A 21,902-nucleotide genomic window follows, 5' to 3' on the forward strand; every position below is an offset into this window, starting at 1 on the left:
ACGTAAGAGACTCCCCCTGCTTTACTGATATCCCCAAAGCCTTCCGTTTTTTGTCACGGTTTTCTGGAAAATTAAACTTTCAAAGTTTTACTTTGCTGGGGAAGTTTTTTGGTATCAGCAGCCCTTTTCATCTGTATAATTTTTTTCTGCTTATTTAAATTAAAAGCTTAAGGTGTTGGATTCGTTCAAATCTCCAGTTTGAACCCTTTCATATGTTTTATAGTCACAATTAAGTTTTAATTCATTGGTCTTAGGTCAAGGAAAATGAGAAAGACAAATGTATGACACTGAACTGTAATTCATTATGTAATTTAAAATACTGATACCATTCAGCAATTTTTATATTCACTATTTAGGTTTGAAATTTCTGTTTTTGACAGTTGTGTTTCAGTTATCAGTGGGATATGCAAGTTGTCTCACATTGAAAATGGGTAATGATAGCTTTACCAAGAAATATACAGCAAATGGTGACTGTAGCTGAGGATTTACAGGCAGGCTAAAAACAAGCCTGGATTCACAAGAGATAATGTCTGCAGATGAGCCTCCTTCCAAGTCCTTATTCACTCAACACAAACTGAGTTCATTTAATACTTGCCTCTAGTTAATCTCTGCTACCAACGCTTTGAATAAAAGGCATCCTTTAGGTGTCTGGATGTTTGTTATTCGACATCTTAGTCATGCTAAAGGTGGAAATGGGCTCCCGATGACTGTGTATTGACTTTGTGGGTGTTTGCATTTGTGTGTGCATCATGTGTGTGCTTCATCCGGCCAAGGCTACCCCCTTGACCACTGGGGTGATTTATATATACCCTTTAAGAGACTGAAAAAAGTAGAAAATAACAAAAGTGTGATCAACTTGTTCTATCATAATTCAATAACAACAATAGATAGCAAGATATGTTCATAATTATACTAATCTTCCCTGCCTTTCATGATTTCTCAGTCAGTGGCTTCCCTGGGTCATGGGACAGACTCTGGCCAATGGGATGAGTGGGCATGACATTTGCTACATCAAAGCAAAAGTTTTAAATGCTATTATTTAATCTGGAGGCTTATTCACTTCCACTCTCAACTGTGAGAACAGCATGTTCCATGCAGTGGCAATTCCTCCTGCTTGGATTCTGAAATGCTAAAACATGTGGATCCCTGCCTGCAAACCCACAGGACCCAGGACAACTGCCCTCATAGAGCAGGAGCAAAAAATAAACATGTGTTAATTGTAAGCCCCTGAAAATTTGAGAATCATTTTCCTCTAGGTAGCCTAACCTAGAGGAAAACGACTACTAACAGAGCTGTCAGGGGAGCATAAGAGTCTCTAGACAGAGGAGCCTCTTGAGGAAATCCTGAGATTTAAGAAGGCATACATTTCTTTGGAATGTTATGTATGAAAGGAATGAAGAAGAGATAGGATTAATAAAAGAAGTAAAGAAATTTAGCATTTAGGTGTGTCTTGATTGTTTTATTTTTGTAACTGAGTTATTCTTTTATTTACGTTGGTGATAGCTCAAATATCACTTAATTTTCTAGAGTTCCCTACAACACTTGAATTACATATTCTCCTGTGGTTGAGATGATAATGCATTTTCACTTCCAAAAAGGTACTTTATCTGTTATATGTTAAACTTACATTCCTTAATTATACAATGTCACTTATTTTGTATTATGGAGAAGCAATGCTTTCAAATTCACACTGCCATGATGTTTTTCTAAACAGGACTTGCTTCTGTTCTGTTGTAATCTTAGATAAACAGATATAACTTAGAATAAGTAGAAAGTATACCTAACTTTGTTGCTTTCTTTTGAACTTTTTTGCTTTACCTATGTTACTGTTAGCTCAGGGGAAGAGGCAAATTCTCCAGTGGGGAAAAAAACTTTAAAAAGTTATTGATTTTTAACAAATAGAAAATATATATATTTGAAAGTTTTTAAAATACAGAATTGAATAGAGTTCAATGTAAGGAAACCTCCTCATATTTCCTTTATCCTTTCCAGTTCCCATTGCCTATGACTAACCATTGTGAATAATATTTGAAACAAGGTCATATTCCATACACTTTATTAAGACTATTTCTGGTTTTTTAACATTATGAATGTTGTTCAATGTTTCTACATACTACCCATTCCATTCTTTTATTCTACAACATGGATGATCAGTATCTTCTTTAAACATTTTCCAAATTTCAACAAGTTGAGCTGGTTCTTACAAATAAAGCTGTAATATGCATCTTGGTACATATTTTCTTGCATATTTATGAGATAGATTACTAAAAGTATACTTGAGTTAAAATGTATATACAGTCCTCCCAAATGGTTTATATAATATGTAATTCTGTCATCACTGTTTGAGATTCTTTTACTCTATATCCTCACAAACACAAGCTTTTATAAATCTATAAAAATGTTATGCCAGTAGGTAAGCAATATGTAACATCTTATTTAGTTATTGTTCTTGGACTACTGCTGTGTCGTTCTGTTGATAAGATCTTTGTATTTCTTATTCTGTGTATTCTCTGTTCATATTTCTTGACCTCGCTGCTGAGATTTTGTTTGTTTATTTTTTAGAGACAGAGTCTTGCTATGTTGCCCAGCCTGGTCTTGAACTTCTGGCCTCAAGTGATCCTCCTGCCTCGGCCTTCTAAAGTGCTGGGATTACAGGCATGAGCCACTATGCCCAGCCTTTTGAGATTTTTGAATGTGGATTTTTTAATTTGTAAATCTCATTTTTATATTTGAGACAGCAGCCTTTTGAGTAACCATGACAATAATCTTTTCCTCTAGTACAATTTTGTTTGAACAAAGTAATTTACAAAGATCATAGACCATATAGTTTACAAATAACATGTATGGTGTGTTTTCCCAATAACATTTGCACCACATTTAGGGGCCAACTTGAAAAGGAGACCATATCGCAGGAATGTTAAGAACCCTATCTTAGGAATCAGGCAAATGTATGACACATTTCAACTTTGACATACATTAGCTGTGTAACTTAAGTAAATTATCTAAACTTTCTGATGTTCAATTTACCAGTTTTTAAAATGGAAAGAATATCTTTTTAATTTAGGTTTTTGTGAAAAATATTTTAAGTAAGAAAATGAGGTGTTCTAATATGCATTCCATGTGGGTACAGATATTTGTTTCATAATACTCAACTTTCTATAATTTCTATCCCACTTAGGTACAATGCATATAGATAGATAGATAGATAGATAGATAGATAGATAGATACACATACACACACATATATATATAAAACTGCCACAAAAATCATTACACATGTGTGTGTATGTATGTGTAGGTATATATGTATACACATACATATATACACATATGTATATACATACATAATTATAAGTGTATGTATACACGCATATATACATACATAATATACATATGCATATACATATACATATATATTTATATATAAATATAAGTTTAAATGTATACATTTCTGTGTAATCAAGTAATCTAGAACAAATTCCTTATCAGAGATCACATTGGAATCTTGATAAAACGGGACGGAATAGCTTGAAATTAACTTTAAGCTATAAATTAAAAAATATTTATATACAGTATAAAATAGTTTTACAAACTAGTTTGATCATGGTGCATAAACTTCCAAATTATTATAGCAAAAATTTAGTACAGTTGCTTCAGCAAAATTTTAAAATATATTTTCCAGTGGGGAGATATTAATGTAACTTAGTAGCTTTTATCTAATATGCAAACCCTGTGGCTCTTTGGAATATTGTGTTAAGAATTCTGAAGTCCACAGAAAAGAGAGCAGGGAGTGATTAATGATGCTGCAAGAAGTGTGGTTTGGCAGTCATTTTTTCATGCATTTGATACTATTGAACACAAAGAAAACAATTGTGAAATTTTATTTCACAGATCATTGTTTTAATTGTATTTTTTTCCCACACAAAATTGTAAGCCTTCCATAATTGCTTAGTTAGATTAGGGGTGGCCTCTGGGGTTGGTTGTTAGCTTTTTCCACTAACTGATACTTAGCTTTGTTTTAACAAAATGTCCTCCTCCTTAACTATGTTTCATTTCAAGTCAACCCAGCTTAATTTTATCCTACTAGTGAAATATTGACATAAATAGGGAATACACATAATTTCCAGGGAAAGGAAACTTGTCAAATATGTTAGTATATTATGTCTGCCTCCATGATCCCAGTTCTTTCTACTTAAGATAGTCATATGTGTAAAATGTAATTAAAATTGGAGTTAAGTGAATCAATCTTTTAAAAATGAACAAAAACAATAAAAGGCTAGTTTAAACAAAAAGTCACACCTCTGAAAATAGGGGCATCAAAAAATCTATATTCCTGGTGTTCTCTATATAATACTGAATTATTTAAGCTCTTTTCTAAGAGTGTATTCCAGAGGATGAAAAAGAAGTATCTGTGTTGTGGAACATAGAGGGAGCTGTTGGCAAAGGGATAGTAAAACAATCATAAAATATACAGTGAATTTTTTTATTAAAATAGATTTTTTTTAAAACCTTACTTTCAAGGCATGAATTGATAGTTAAAATGTATAATAGAATTTGATTGAAGTTAATATTTTTGGAAGAAGATTGTGGTAGAAATTATCTTTAAAAAAAAAAGATTTTCATGAAAAACAGGCCTGTTACTATTCAGAACAAGAGTACCTTGGAGAGGATGGAGGCTAATGCATTACATTTTGTTATTTTCACTTTATATTGTGTCCACTAACATGACACTGGGATTTATTTAGAGTAGTATAACTTTGCTCTATTACTTAGATTTAAGTTATTTGCCCACTGAGAAAACTGTAAGTTGTTCTAAGGCATTTAATGTTATAATATTTGAAAGTTACAAATTAATGGGTTAAGTGATATAATACAGGGACAATGTTTGGGAAGGTTGATATCACGGTGATTCATGGCAACATAATTGCCACAAAAATTATTGCACATATAAGACAAAAAAAATTTGGTTGATGACAAGTACTGAAGGCAAACAATATACTAAAGTAATTGAACATATAATCTGAATTTGCACCACTTGGTTAGTTGTGAATTAACCAACATCAACGGCAACATTTCCTAAGAATATACACCATCAATTAGCATTTGAATGTGAATGGAAAAACAGATTCACACAGTAGTAGAAATACAAAAGGAATACATTTTAAAATAGTTTTTAAACCACTGTTCTACTAAAAGACCTATCCAAGGCACTCTGATAAATATTTATTCAGTGCTTGTGACCAATGCAGCAAACTCATGTTAGGAGTATTGGTTTATCATGGCAGGTTGTCAACAGCTAGGATATCATTATAAATGATCTTGTCTTTTCTGTTATAATTCAATAGAACAACTAAGAAGTATAAATGAAACTGCTCGAGGAGAAGGAATTCAAAAGCGGGTTCAGCCCTGGTTTTGAGACAGTACGAAAGTTTGAAGGCGCTATTATTTAATGCGTGTTTAGTTTACTTTGGCATTTAGTCCTCAGCATAACATACTCTGTTAGCTTCTCAATTGGAACAGCCCCTTGATGTGGGCCTTACCCCTTCACTCATTAATAGAAAGTGAGTCTCTTAAGCAGCAGCATTTTGTGACCTGTGTCCCCTCGGTCACCTCTAACAAAATGGTAGGAGGGTGGTTATGCATTCCTGGGAGATTTCTTGTCCTCATTTCCCAGTTTATTTTCAAATCCTGGTTCTAGAATTAACACAAGATTATTACCATATTCTTACATGTATGATCAAAGGTGCAGGGATTTACATACCACAATACCAAGATTTTTATTGAATTCCTATGTGGTTGGAGAAAATACTCATTGGCAGGTAATTTTTAAAATATTGCCTGATATTTGAAAGAATGCTATCAAATATGTTTCCAAGTTCATTTATTCTCTCTCTAATATGGCTCTACAAAACTGAAAAAAAATTATATACAATTTGCTTCTCATCCTGTTGGAAAGTACTTAGATGCAAATGGTGAAGGTATCTAGAATGAAAACCATGTTTTTAATTGCCACTAAATTGCAGACACTCTGCTTGCTGTCATAGGAAATGGTTAAAACAATGAGAAATACATTTGTCAATAAAATATCACTCTCATTTATTTTTGATGGAATGCAAAATGTTCTAACATTAAGGAGGGGGGCTTGGCACTATGTAACACAATTACATCTACATTTACCCTTTGAGTCAGCAATACAATTTACTTTGAAAATACACATTCACTAATACAAAACTATAGATGCACAAGGTTATTTATTGCAGCAGTTTTTTGAATAGCAGTATATAAAAAATTACCTCAGTGCTCAACTGTAAAGGATGGATTGAATAAATATTATAAATACATAGAGTAATAAGCAGCTTAAAGATTGAAGAATATCTCTATGAACTGAACTGATAAGAATATAGTTTTAAAAAGCAAAGCAGCCTGAAAAACGTACGTTTAAAAAAGAGAGAAAATAAGAACTTGACTTTTTTCTCAAAAAGAAACTTATGATATAAGCCAGAAACAATTGAAAATGGGTACGTGGGGAGTGGGGAAGCTGGCAATGGTGGAGCTGAATGGATAGGAGAAAGTCTTCTCTAAGTAAACCAGTAAACCTGACTATGTTATATAATGTTGGCTTGTGAAATAGGTTGTAATTGTATACATTAAAAATAAAAGCAAATGCAAAATAAACATGAAAATCCTAAATATGGATATAAACAAAAATGAAGGAAACTTGCTTTATATGAAATTGATAATATAATCCTTGGAAAACATGTGATTTCTGAATATAGTGCTCCAATTGTACAAATTTAGAATTAGACATAGTCTAAAGAAAAACAAAAGTGAATGAAATTTTGAGTGTTACTTAATAGGTTTATTATGAATGGTAGTATTAACTTGCTGTAGTATTTATGTATGCTTTTGTATAAATTTTAGAATTGAGCACCTGTATAACTATATTTATTGTTTGAAGCCAGGATTTTCGCTGTGATTAAATTAGGAGTATGGAAATAATTGGGGAGAGGAGGAGAAAACTCTTTAGTACTGGATTGGATTTGGAGGTATCAGTTTAATCTTGTGATCTTATACAGTATTTCTTAGCTCTACTAAGTTAGGTTGTCTAGAAGCATAAGACTTCAATAACAGGCCGGGTGCGGTGGCTCACACCTGTAATCCCAGCACTTTGGGAGGCCAAGGCAGGTGGATCATGGGGTCAGGAGATCGAGACCATCCTGGCTAACATGGTGAAACCCCATCTCTATTAAAAATACAAAAAATTAGCTGGGTGTGGTGGCGGTTGCCTGTAGTCCCAGGTACTTGGGAGGCTGAGGCAGGAGAATGGCCAGAACCCGGGAGGCAGAGCTTGCAGTGAGCCGAGGTCGTGCCACTGCACTCCAGCCTGGGTGACAGAGCCAGACTCCGTCTCAAAAAAAAAAAAAAAAAAAAAAAGAAAAAAGAAAAAAAAAGACTTCAGTAACAATAGACACAATAATCATTGATATCTTGATTTCCAAATAAATACAATTCTCTAGAAACTAGAGTGCCATGGACAAATGCCTAATACTAGGACTACGTTAGAGAAAGTACAAGTTGAGCTTGAAACATCTTGTTGTACTATTAGGGAAAAGGAGGAGGAGGAGGAGGAAGAAGAAGAGGAGGAGGAAGAAGCAGAAGGGGAGGAGGAGGAAGAAGAAGAAGAGGAGGAGGAAGAAGCAGAAGAGGAGGAGGAAGAGGAGGAAGAAGAAGAGGAAGAGGAAGGAGAAGAAAGGGGAGAAAAAGAAAGAATAAGTTAATTGGACATGTCAAAAGGAGACTTTCACTGGCCAAATGTAGACAATAAAAGCACTGAAAAAAAAATAACAGATTACAATAAACAAAATACAAAAGACTCCATGAGTCCCCAGAAATGCTTGAAACCATAAAGAAAAGGAAAAGAGCAAGGAAAAGGTAAAAAGAGAAAGCAAGATGGAGAGAGAGAGCAAAAAAACTACTAGCTAAAACATACAGAGTTAAATAAACCACCTTTTGCAACCACAAATATAGTAACTGATTATAGCAAGGTCTGTCAAAGATGTTGAACATTTTGAGTGAATGTTTCTTGGGGAACAGAATATTCACACCATCTCAAAGTATCACTCCATCAATGTCTTCTAATGACAATGACAAAAGAGAACTCTTCATGGGAGAGTTCTGGCCATCACCATCTTAATAATTATCAGGACAAACTGATATGTCTTCTGATGTGAAACAATGGAAAATATACACAGTATCACCAATGTTGTAGTCGCCCCTAAAATGTTTAACCTAACCAATCATAAAACAATCTACCAACCTGGATTATGAAATAGTGGAATAATGACTTCACAGATTCACAAATGCATTCATTTTACAGTTTTGTGTTAAGTTTTCCCTATATACCCTGCTCTAGGTGTAGAGGTTTCAGAAATAGCACATGTCTTCTTAGAACTTATCACTTTACTTAAAATATTACTCAGGGTTACAGGCTGGTAGAAATATACTTTTTAAAATCATATAGTCAGAGAAGACTTTGCTGGTGAAATGATATTTGAGTAGAATTCAAAACGAAGTGTATGGAGCCATAGGCTCCAAGTTTGGCTTATTTGAGGAGCAGCAAATCAGTTAGCAGAAGACTTAAAAAGGAGAAAAGTCATAGAGAATAAATTGCCAGGAACCATTTCATGTAAAATAATCCATTTAAGTCATGGTAAGAAATTTAGATTTTATTCCAAAATTTGGATTTTATTCTAAGTATAAAAGAACATTATGGAAAGAAATGTGCCTCCCCACAAGAAATTCATATCATATAAATAAAAATGATTTCTTGCTGTTTTTCAAATCGTATTTACTGAGAAGAGAATATAAGATGACGTTTATATATCTTAAAATATTTGTTTCATTATATTTATTCTAACTAGCTCAGGAATCAACTATTCAGCTCTCATGCAATTGGAGATTATTAGAGAACAATAAAAGGGTCTGGGAGACTTTTTACATGGGACCATTGTCTTGAAATACAACTAGATGGAAGGTAGGGTACATGAATATGTGAGTGCTTAATATAATATATTGTTTGTTACCGATCTCAAACTTCTGAGAGTTCCTCGTTGACTCATCTTGTCACTTACACTCATTGTTTCTGAAACTGTTAGAAATTTCAGCTGAGTCATTGTTTTCACTATCAGTCCAATTTTAAGAATTTTTTTTGAAATACAAATTATATCACAGTGGAGGAAGTGTATATGACAGCTTTGAATGAAATGTAATAAATAGCCACTCCACTTGCAGGAAGGAGGGTGGCAGGTCTTTCAAGGCCATATTTTACCAAGCATCTCATTTGCTAGTGCAGGCGATTTGGGAGATGCTGGCAGGGGAGGAATAGAAAAATCTCTGAAAATGCTTAATTTCATTTTCAATTTAAGTAGCCGGAGCCTACTCAAAGAAATAGTCCCTGGAGTGAAATTTTGCAGCTGAGAAAGTCTTTCAAGTCTTTCCCATTCTGCTGCTAACGTTCCTTAAAGCAAGAAATAGGCCGTTTGGCTCAGTTCTTGTTTTAGTCGCATCTGAGAGAAGAAAATCCCTCTGATGCTCTGTCCTGTCTTTCCTAATATCTCTATCACAGTTTCTAAAGGTGCTTTCAAGACCAGATGGACATGCTGGTCCATTTATGAGTTTTTCTCAGGGCTAATACTGCCCTCAGTCCTCCCGTGGCCTTTCCACTGAAGTCAGTGGGAACTACATGACTGGATCAAGGTGGGATATATGGCTCCATGCAAACACTGAAAATTTAAACTCTTTGAAAGAAAACAAGAAAAAGCCAGAGGGATGTGAAAAAAAAATGTGATGAAATGGCCTCAGACAAAAACTGGAAGCAAATCAGCAATACCACATACATTTGTTGGGATATCAGATTCTATTTTTGAAGAGATATTAAGAGCTAAGGTAATAAATGTAGTCACATTTGGAAATAAGAGTGTTATAAAGTCACAAATACCATTATGGACAAAATCAGAAGGTCCTTCAGGATATAAAACTTGAACGGATCTAACATTTAGATAAATGGTGATTTAGAGTGGTCAACACTGGACTTGTAGGATAGCGAGATATTATATTTTTAAAGCTCTCACCATTGCCTTCTCTTAGAGAATACAGTACATTTATACATATATAGAGAACACAGTACAGAGAATATAGTACATTTGGAATTTTTTTCTGATCAGTTTGATAAATCAAATTCACAGTCCTGTGTCTTCCTTTTACCTTGTACAAGTGAATAAACTTTTTGAGCTAGTGAGTTACCTTCCTGAAAAGAGGGATAAGCATTTGCTGACTGGAAGGTATAATGTGAGTTTATCTTGATTGTTGTGATTGCTTTGGTAGCTTTCTGCAATTCTGGGGTGGAAGATATGTGTAAAGTACTCTTAATTCTCTGGCTTGTATCTTTTCTAAATTAAGGTTGTTTCCACATTTATAAAGTATGAGTTCCACACAGAGTCTTAGAAGAGTAAAACCGCAATCATTTCAACAGTGCAAAGTTGTCAGGAAGAAAAATATGCTATAGAGTATGTAAACCATTATTGAATTTAGATTGTAGATGTACAATACTCTTAATTTTCCTCTTCAGGACAAAGAGTTGATTACTAAGAAGGTAATAAACCAACAGGCAAACAAACATACTTAAAGATATCAAAAACCCAAACTTGCTGCTTTCAGCTCATTCTGTCATATAATTGAAGGGAAGTAGACAACATTTTCATGTAAGACTAGATAATAGGATGTTGGATTTTTTTCCCCATCACTGCTCCATCCAGTATAGAATTGTGTAGTTCATGCTCTCAGATTTTGTTCCCCTAACTAATTAATTCTTCATCAGATTCTCCTCGACTGAGAACACTACAGTCTCCAGCATCCCTGAGCCCTAGGGGGCATTAAAGTGACTCACAGACATAACCTCACCACCTGATCCACCCTTAGCATTGCCCAAGGTAGTGTGGTTTTATAGCAATAAACAGGATTCCTCATCAAAAGCAGTTTCCCCACCACTGCATATTATGCCAGAAAATCGACATTATAATTCATTCCTTGCAGGCTGAGTTATTTCCTCTCTCCAAAGAATTCTCTAACAAAACGCAGACATGGCTGGGAGATTTATGCCTAAGGTTAATTTCTGAAAATTCACCAATAGTTTGGGAGATTGAGAGCAAGATCTGATAAGGATGGAACAAATAATAGGACTTGAGCCCGTAAATGGGTTGCTAAGACTTAGGAGAAAAGAGAGGGAAGTTGAAGGGAGAATGAGAAGATACCAGAGACATATTTAATCTACCTTATAAGACAAGACATTGTAGTGGAAAGAGGATGTAAACTAAAGAAGAAAACCCATACTTTGTTTCAAATAACTATATTAAAGCAGTGTTTGTGAAAAGGCCTTCTTTCTCAGAAATCTCGTTCATGAGATTCTTGAAGAATCAGCTGGCACGCTGGCCTTTGATTTTCAGTTTTCATAATTGTGTGAAATAGATTTCTGTTATTTAAGCCACCATGTGGATATTTTTTTTTTCTGAGTAGTAAGTCTCAACTGTGGGCTTTAAATATTCAGTAACCCTTGCTATAAAAAAGATATGCCGTAATGCAGGCTTTGTTGTTCCATTTACAGAGCACAGGCAGAGTGGATTTGGCAAAATTCTTATGAGCTCTAGGAGTTTCAGAACGGTAAATGAGCATGGGCTTCAATTGAAAGTCACCAGCTGCAGGCGTTCCTAACAGGGGAGTCAGCCTGTCCCTTGTAGCTTTGAAGTCAGACATTGACTTCTTTCTAGCTATAAAAGTCCCAAGTGGCATCTTCTTCCAATACAAGGCCCTTTCACCCACATTGAAAATCTGTTGTTTAGAGTAGCCACCTTCATCAAAGATCTTAGCTTGATCTTCTGGATAGCTTGCTGCAGCGTCTCCATCAGCACTTGCTGCTTCATCTTGCCCTTTTATGTTACAGAGACAGCTTCTTTCCTTAAACCCCATGAACCAGCATCTGCTAGCTTCAAACTTTTCTCCTGCAGCTTTCTCACCTCTCTCACCCTTCACAGAATTAAAGAGAGTTAGAGTCTTGCTCTGGGTTAGGTTTTGGCTTAAAGGAAGGTTGAGGCTGGTTTGATCTTCTATCCAAAACTGTCTCTTTGCATTCACAACATGGCATAAAAGGCTTAGCTTTCTGCCTATCTCAGCTTTTGACATGACTTTCTCAAGAAAGTCATTTCTAGTTTTTGATTTGTAATGAGAGATATGCCACTCTTCCTTTCACTGAAATACTTAGGGGTCATTATAGGGTGATTAAATGGCCTAATTTCAAAACTGTCTCAGGCAATATGGAGGCCTGAGGGGACAGACAGAGTGGGAGAATGGCTGGCCTGTAGAGCAGTCACAGCACAAACATTTAGTACATTCGCAGTCTTACATGGATATGGTTCATGACACTCCAAAACAACTACAATAGTAATATCAAAGGTCCTTGATCACAGAAATAATAATATAAAAATTATCATATAATAATATAACAATAATAATTTTGAAATATTGTGATACTTACCAAAATGTGACACAGAGACATGAAGTGAGTACCCACTGTTGGAAAAATAACAACAACAGACTTCCTTGAGGGAGTTGTCACAAACCTTCAATTTGTAAAATCTGCAATATCTGCAAAGTAAAATAAAGCAAAGTGCTATAAAACGAGGTATGTGGGTATTGAAATTAAGCATAAGATTTTGTTAGGTAGAAACAATGTTGCATCCTAATGAAAACAAAATGTTTTTGATTCCTCAGTGATCAGAGGGAAATATAGATCTACATAAAATTTGAACTCTTTCTATTAAGAGAAACTATAATCCAATATCCCTTATGAATATAGATGCAGAATCCTCAACAAAATAATAGAACAACAATTCCAGCAATATATACAAAGGTCAATACACCATTATCAAATAGAATTTGTCCCTGGAATGTGAAGTTAGTTTAACATCTAAAAAGCAATCCATGTAATACGTCATGTTAAATGGACTAAAGAACAAAAACCACATAATTATGTCAACATATGCATAAAACACATTTGAAAAAATCCAACACCCTTTCATGATAAAACTATGAACAAACAGGCAATAGAAGGAAACTTCTTGAGCCTGATATATGGCATGTAGGAAAAATTCACATGTAACACCATACTAAATGGGGTAACTGAGTTTCTCTTCCTCCAAGATAATAAACAAAAGCAGGATGCGTGTTTCACTTCTATTCAACATTTTTCTGGAGTCTATCCAGGGCATCATACAAGTTTTAAAAAAGAAAAATGTCCAGATTGAAAAGAAAGAAATAAAACTACCTCTACTTTCAGATGACATGATCTTGTACATAATAAAATGTAAGAAACCCTGTGGAAAACTATTAGAGCTATTAAGCAAGTTCAATAAGGTAGCTAGGCACATGTTCAATATTTTAAAAAATAGACATATTTCTACATACTAGAAATGGACAATCCAAAAATGAACTTAAAAAATTTTAATTGTCAATATTATAAACACAAAATATTTATGAAGAAATTTAACAAACACGTGTAAGAGTTTTATAACAAAACTTACAATACATTATGGAAAGAAATTAAAGAAAACTTAAAAATGGACTGACATCTCATATTTATGGATCAGAAGATTTAATATTTCTAAAAAAGGGTGTACTCCACAAGTTGATCTATAGATCCAATATAATTATCAAAACCCAAGCTGCTTTTAAAAAATAGAATTTGGCAAGCAAATTCTAAAATGAATATGAAAATGCGAGGGAACAAGACTAACTGAGACAATCTTGGAAATCAGCAAAGCTAGATGATTTATACTTCCCAAGTTTAAAACTTCATACATATCCACAGTAATAAAAAAGGTGTGGTACTTACAAAAAGATAGACTTCTAATATAAATAAATGGAATAGAAATAAGATTCTAGAAATAAACTTTTAATTTATCATCAAATGACTTTTGGTAAGAATGCCAAGACAACTCCATTGGGAAAGTACTATCTATCAAACACATGGTGCTGTGACAAATGAATATCAAATGCAAAATAATGAAATTGGACCCTCCTGCATACCATATATAAAAATTAACTCAAAATAGATCATAGATCTACACATAAGAAGTAAAACTATAAAAATCTGATAAGAAAATGTGAAAGTAAATATTTTTGTCCTTGGAATAAGCAATATTTTCTTAGATATGATGCCAAAAGCACAAACAACAACAACAAATGAATACATTAGTATCCACTACATTGATGATCTACAATAATCAAAATTAGATGATCTACAATCATCAAAATTAGAAAACTTTGTACCCAAAGAATGTCATTAAGAAAGCGAAAAGTTAACTCACCAAACAGGTAAAAATATTTGCAAATCATAGGTCTCATAAGAGATTCATACAGATTATGTAAAGATGTCTTAAATTCAATAACAAAAGGTCACTCTGTTATACAATGACTAATTGATCTAAATAAATCTTCTTCCAAATAAGATATAAAAATTGTGAATAAACACATAGAAAGGTGCTCAGCCTCATTGGTCATTAGGAAAATGTATGCCAAAATCACAATAAGCTACTGCTTCATGCCTATTTTATTTTAAGATGGCTAAAATAAGAAAGATAGACAATAACAAACATTGGCAAGGTTGTAAAGAAACTGGAACCCTGATATATTGTTAATGGGATTGTAAAATGGTACAACAGTTTTGGAAAACACAGTGGCAGTTCCTTCAAACGTTAAGCATAGAGTTACCTTATGAACCAGTTATTCCCTTCCTAGGTATATGTCCAAGAGAAGGAAATAAATACATATGTCTATATAACAATTTTAGGAATGTTCACAGCATTGTCATTCACAACAGTGAAAATATGGAAACAATTCAAATGCTTATCAACTGATAAACGATAAACAAAATGTGGTATATCCACACAATGGCATATTATTTGGCAATAAAAATCAGTGAAGTCCTGATACGGTTTGGCTGTGTCCCCACCCAAATCTCACCTTGAATTGTAACAATTCCCATGTGTCAGGGGTTGGGCCAGGTAGAGATAATGTAATCATGATGGCAGTTTCCTCCATAGTGTTCTCATGGTAGTAAATAAGTCTCATGAGGTCTGATGATTTTACAAAGTGAAGTTCCGCTGCACAAACTCTCTTGCCTGCCACCATGTAAGATGTGACTTTGCTCCTCTTTTGCTTTCTGCCATGATTGTGAGGCCTCCCCAGCCACGTGGAACTGTGAGTCAATTAAACCTCTTCCCTTTACAAATTACCCAGTCTTGGGCATGTCTATTAGCAGCCTGAGAACAGACTAATACACGTACTTATACATCAACATAAACAAACCTGAAGATATGCCAAGTGAAAGAAGACCACAGATTGTAAGATTCTATTTAGAGGAAATGTCTAGAATGGACAAATTCATGGAGATAGAAAACTAGATCAATGGTTTTTAGTACCTAAGGGGAGAAGGGAATGAACAGTGATTGTTAATGGGTATGAGGTTTCTTTAGGAAGAGATGAAAATATATTAAAATTAGATTGTGGAGATGATTGAACAACTCTGAATATACTAAGAAAATGTTGAACTGTACACTTTGAAAGAGTGAATTTTATGTTATGAAAATTATACCTCAATACAGCTGTAATAAAAATTACCAAGAGACATTACTCCTGAAATAAAATGTCAGAAGTAGGAATTATTGCTAATGATTTTAGTCTTTATTTGGTGGTTTTGCAGCAAGCTCCTTCTTAAATAGCATTTCATTTAATCACAGCAACACCTCACAGACATGGGAACCCTTATAGGCTGAATTTCATCCACACCCTTCAAATTCATATGTTAAAGTCTTAATACCTAGTACCTCTGAATGTGACCAGATTTAGAGATAGGGTCATTAAAATGACAAAAACCACAACTACTTTTACACCAACCTAATGATGTAGGAGTTAAGAAGAATTTATTTAGGCAGATAGCAAGGGCATAGGAGTCCTCAGTAAGGTCTGCCGTTTAATGAAAAGCAGCCACCAAATCATTTTCTTTCCTAACGAAGAGCAGTCTGTAAAAGTGAGCTGCAGACACAGACAAGCAAGCTGGGAGCTTGCAGGGGTGAATGACAGCAGTTGTACCCACAGGAATATACTACATGGGACTAGGCATGTTCAAAATAGCTGCTCCATCTTCCCTTCTCTTTGCCAAATTGCGTGTAGAGTAAGGAGAAGAAAATATGGCGCTGGGCAGGCAAATACCCTATTTGCATAATAAGATTAGGGTGGGGTGACCAGCCTTCCCTGGTGGTATGTACAAGTTACATCTGCTTGAACCAATCTGTGGACCCTATGTAAATCTGGCACAGCCCCTTCAAGCCTGCCTATAAAGTCTAGCACGATCCACAAGAGGCCAAATTTTCCTTTTGGAAGCCTCTCTCTCTCTGTCTCTCTCTCTGTCTGTCTCTCTCTCTGTCTCTCTCTCTCTCTCTCTCTGTCTCTCTCTCTCTCTCTCGCAAGGGAGAGAGCTGTTCTCCTTTCTCTTTCTTTTGCCTATTAAACCTTCACTCCTAAACTCAGTCCTCCTCTTTGTCTGTCTCCTTAATCTTCTTGGCAAGAGACGATGGACCTTGGATATTTACCCCAGACAACGACACCGCTTCACTAACAGCATTATGATTCATAGCAGGATAAGAGAAGGAGCAAATACCAGTTTATGAGGAAAGAAGCTCAGATTTAAAGACTGCCTATGACAATAAACAACTTCCATGGCTATAAATGATGGGGAGAAAGATGACTAATTTTATATATTTCCTTTTAATCCTCCAACTTACTCTACCATAGACTGAGAATCTATGTCAAGACAGAGTCTGAGAGTTTAAGTCAAGTTACAAGACATTGAGCTTCTTATGATTGAGAGACTAAGTGTATTATTTGTCAGCAAAGACAAAGTGTGCAAGCAAATGCCAGATTTAGTTATATAGTCTGGAAAAGAATTTTGTTTTTTTTTTATGATTTGTGGGTGATCTTTGTGACCTGTGTGTATAGAAATTTTATAGTAGGTAATTCTCAAGTGTGATCCTGCAAAAGCCAACTTTATAAAGTCCTCAAAATATTCATTCTGATTCTCTGCAGGAAAAAACGTGGATCTTGAAGTTAACAAGGAGAAAAAAACTTTGTCTTTTATATCTGCAAATTATTTGACTTTGAAACTCAGAATATACTGAAAATATATAAGAAAATGTTTATACTAAAAAGATAAATAGATGATAAATATCACTGATATATTATCATACAACCTATGTAATAAACTATGTATTCTATATAATAATGTATATTATACAGAATTTATAATTATGTAAGTAAATTATATGTAATATATAATTATAAGTAAGTTATACATAATTTATGTATATGTATAAAATTTGCTGATTGGAAAACCCTGTTGTGGGGGAAATTACTTGTTCCATTCCTGTCATTTATATATTTATATATTAGTTAAAGAGACAAGGAGGTTAGTATATATTTATTACGTTTTTAATAATTCCAATGCCTAATATGACATTTAATTCTAATAATAATACATATGTTATAATTAACCCCGTTTATAAATGGAGAAAATTGAGACTCATGAATATTAAGTGAATTGTCACATGGTACAGACATCAAGAGGTATGGGCTAAATTAAAACTCAGTCTTCTAATTCTTATGTCTATGTGTTTTTAAAAATCTACTATATCACTTTCCAATTAAATATGCATAGCCTTGGAATATTCTAATAATAAATTTTAGGTGTGTCTACAATTGTCATGGTGACACAACTTTGTCAAGAGGACAGGGTGGCTCGAATTTCATCTCAGACTTTTCTCTGTTTGAAAGGAATGTTAGCACACAGCTCACAGGGTTTTTGAAGGCAAATATGGTAACACAGTGTGTGCCATCTGCTATGAACTCATCACAATTGAGTTTCTCTCTTCCCTTCCCCATAAGCTTTATATTCATCAACAGGAGTTGGTAGGTAGGAGGACTTTCTTCAGGATAAATTTAGGAATAAAAAATATCCAGTTAATTAGTGGGGTTTTGTTGTTTTAGTTTTTGTTGTTTCTTTTAAGACAGGGTCTCACTCTGTCACCCAGACTGGAGTACAGGGGCGCAATCATAGCTTACTGCAGCCTCAATCTTCTGGGCTCAATTCATCCTCCTGCCTCAGCCTCCCGAGTAGCTGGGACTACAGTCATGTACCACCACGCCTGGCTGATTTATTCATTTTGTGTAGAGATGAGGTCTTTCAATGTCATCCAGGCTGTTCTCTAACTCCTGGCCTGAAGCGATCCTCCCACCTGGGCCTCCCAAAGAGTTGCAATTACAGGTGTGCACCACCATGCCTGGCCCCAGTACATAGTTTCTAAAGAGAAAGATTTGGTTAGGTGGTCGGTAAGATCCTTTATGGATTAAATAACTATTCATTGTAAATGGTGGACTGTATTAGTCAGGGTTCTCCAGAGGGACAGAAATAATAGGATACATGTATATATGAAAGGGAGTTTATTAAGGAGAATTTATTACATAATCAATAGTGAAGTCCCATGATAGGCCATCTGCAAGCTGAGAAAAAACGAAGCCAGTAGTGGCTTAGTCCATGTCCAAAAGCCTCAAAAGTAGGGAAGCTGACAGTGCAGCCTTCAGTCTGTGGCCAAAGGTCTGAGGGACCCTGGCACACCACTAGAGTAAGTCCTAGAGTTTAAAGGCCAAAGAATCTGGAGTCTGATGTTCAAGAGCAGGAAGCATCCAGTATAGGAGAAGATGAAAACTGGAAAACTCAGCAAGCTAGCTTCTTCTACCTTCTTCCACCCCCTTTTTCTAGTGGCGCTGGCAGCCCATTTGATAGTACCACCTACATTGAGGGTGGGTCTTCCTCTTCCTGTCCACTGACTCAGATGTTAATTTCCTCTGACAATACCCTCACAAACACACCCAAAAACAATACTTTACATCCTTCAATCTAATCAAGTTGACACTCAATATTAACCATCTCATAGACATTCAATAAATATAAACTAATTTCATTGTGAAATTTGTGACTAATATCATAAACAGAGGATAATCATTGAATGTTGTCCTCTGAGGGCAGTAAGTAAACCTATTATCCCCTTAGGGTCTAGCCAGAAAAACTAGAAACTTTCTTCCCCAAGGCAAGTCAAAGAAACCAGAACCCTTTTCCCCCAAAGCCAGCCATAAAAACTAAAACTATTACTCTTTCCCCACACCTTTCTGTATAAAAACTGGCCATAAAAACATTAGCTGATCAACCCAGTTTGACTATTGGTCGTAAGATCCCCATTCCAAAGAGTGTCCTACTCCTACAAAATGAAAACAAATTCATACTCAAAGTGGCCCCCCAGAATACAGACAGACTAAAGTTGCTGGGTTTCCCTACTAAGTCTATCAACATTAGATTATACCCTCTTTATCCAATCATATCTCTACACAGCTACCCATATTTTCTTAAATCTAAGCATAGAAATAGACAATTTCCTCTATATCTTTTATCTTCATTTTGAAGGCTCCTGTGTCAAGTAAAACCATAATCAAATAAATGTATGTGCCTTTCTCCTATTAATCTGCCTCTCATGAGTGATTTTCAGGAAACCTTCAGAGAGTAAAGGGTAAGTTTTCCTTGGCCCCAACACAAGAAATGGTGGTGGAATATATCAATATCTATATGGAAAAACAAACAAATAGCTCAATCTTTATCTCATATCAGAAATTATTTTTAACTGGCTTAGAGCTCTAAACACAAGAGCCAAACCTATAAAACTTCTAGTTTAAAAACTAAAATAAAAAGTACAAACCATAAAAGAAAAATGAGTCACGTATCAGTAAAGAAAATCTGCTCTACAGAAAATGAAAATGCAGACTACAGAATGGAAGAACTTATCTGCAGAACATATTTATGATAAAAGACTATTTCCAAAATACTGGATATAAAGAATTTTTCACTCATAATAATTTGATTTAAAAAGCATAACATAAGATTTAAACTCTGACTTTACCACTTAGTAGGCATATAACCCTGAGGAACCTCCTGGGCCCCTCAGTAAACTCTGAAAGATGTAAATAATAATAATAGAATCTAGTCACTGGATTGCTGTAGGTTAACACATACAAAGCATATATGCTGGGCATGTGTTAAAAAAATAAACACTATCTTTACATAAGAGGGGCTTCAGTATTTTCTGAAAGTTGTTGAGAAGAAAAAGTTTACATTGGCTTTAATATCAGGCATTAAATGTTTGAAGAGTTCTTGTGGGGAAGAGTCAATAGAATTGATATAAGTAGCATTGGTGGGCAAAACTAGTGGGAAATTAATGTGAAACATATTTTTGACTCAAGGTAAGTAGCACAATTTAGGACTAAGAGTTGCCCCTAATCAGAGTGGGTGGGCTTGTTAAGTGGTGAGCCACCTCTCCAGGAAGTTGGAGAACGGGGGCATTCACACTGTGTTTAGCAGAGACCTGAGGACCCTGCACCTCTATGGAAGAGGTTGTGGGAAAGAGGAATTTTATGGTTGCTTTTCCCAGCCAGAGTAACTCAACTTTTTTTTCTATTTAGCATACTGTTTATCAGTAGAATTCTTTTGAAAGGAAGTGTCTGCTATTAAAATAAACATTTAAGCATCACTGCTACAGATGATATTACTGCACTCCAAGGAAGGTTAAACTAAATAACCTCTTAGATTACCTCCTAGTCTAAATTGCTGCATAGCTTGCCCCAGTTTTTCCCATAGGCAAGCATGCAACACAGTCAGCATAGAGTAAAAATATAGAGCTGAGAGAATGCACTTACTATGCAATATCTCTAAATGTGCCTTTCTTTAAGCTCACCTAGCACTTGTCAAGGAGAGGCAGTTTCTACCTTTTGCAGCTTTGAATTTCACCCTTACAGGAGATCCATATTGCTACATTTAGTCTTCCATTTTAGCTTTTGGAGACTTTATTCAATAACTCAACAGCTTATTGATGCACAGTTCTGTCATCTAAAAGCAAAAGTGAAAAACTCCAGGCAATTTTTCAAAGTGCTGCTCCATGTTAATGGGAGGATTTTGAAATGCCACAAGGGAAATCATTAGAAAGAAAAAGAAGGAACCAGATTAAGCCACCCTGGACACTTTTTACATTTTTAACAGAACCCTTTTAAAGTCTTTCCAAATTCTTAGAAAACAAGCACAATTATTTACAGATTCATTATCTTTAGTGCATTCATTTTTTTCATGACTAAAGTACAATACGACTGCAGGGGTTTATGCACACACATTTTTACAGATTTGGAAAATGATATTGCAATCATGGATAATATAAAGTTTATAGTTGTATTTTTTTCTTTGATGACTCAATGGTTTATAAATGTGGATATTTAAGAAAAAAAAACACCACACCCCTCTAACCCATGATAAATGTGTTCCTATGTAAAAATAATATCTGCTTTGTGTTAATTTATATTATGGTAGAGTTTCTGAGACTACATAGTATTACAATAAGCTAAAAGTTTTTCCTCTGAACCACCCGACAATATGATTTTTGGATTTTAAGGATTGTATATACAAAGATTGCAGTTATCCAACCTTAGAGTATTTTAATAGCTTTGGAATAATTTTTCAAGCAGGTAACACTTTGTAACTCTAAATTTAGATTAAAATTATTTGTATGACAGGTTCATCATATTAAGCAACAATTTTCCAGATATTACAGGGCATTAAGAACTGATCAAAGCAGATAATTTGGCATAGTAAATCTTACTATTCCTTAACTTCAACCCATTTTATGGCAATCTGGTCCCAATATGAG

The 21,902-nt window shown here is 34.7% G+C and overlaps 1 long non-coding RNA gene across 3 annotated transcripts in view; it reads right to left on the minus strand.

The window, feature by feature from the left end:
• The window catches only part of LOC107966900 (uncharacterized), a 570,559-nt gene that overhangs the window by 296,194 nt on the left and 252,463 nt on the right, over positions 1-21,902 (minus strand). For all 3 annotated transcript variants that reach the window (XR_008537673.2, XR_008537675.2, XR_008537674.2), the window contains one exon: positions 12,587-12,696. This is a non-coding gene — a long non-coding RNA (uncharacterized LOC107966900). The remainder of the gene's footprint in view (positions 1-12,586; positions 12,697-21,902) is intronic.

The sequence above is a fragment of the Pan troglodytes genome, chromosome 8 (genome assembly GCF_028858775.2).
Source record: "Pan troglodytes isolate AG18354 chromosome 8, NHGRI_mPanTro3-v2.0_pri, whole genome shotgun sequence".
In the NCBI taxonomy this organism is placed as follows: domain Eukaryota; kingdom Metazoa; phylum Chordata; class Mammalia; order Primates; family Hominidae; genus Pan; species Pan troglodytes.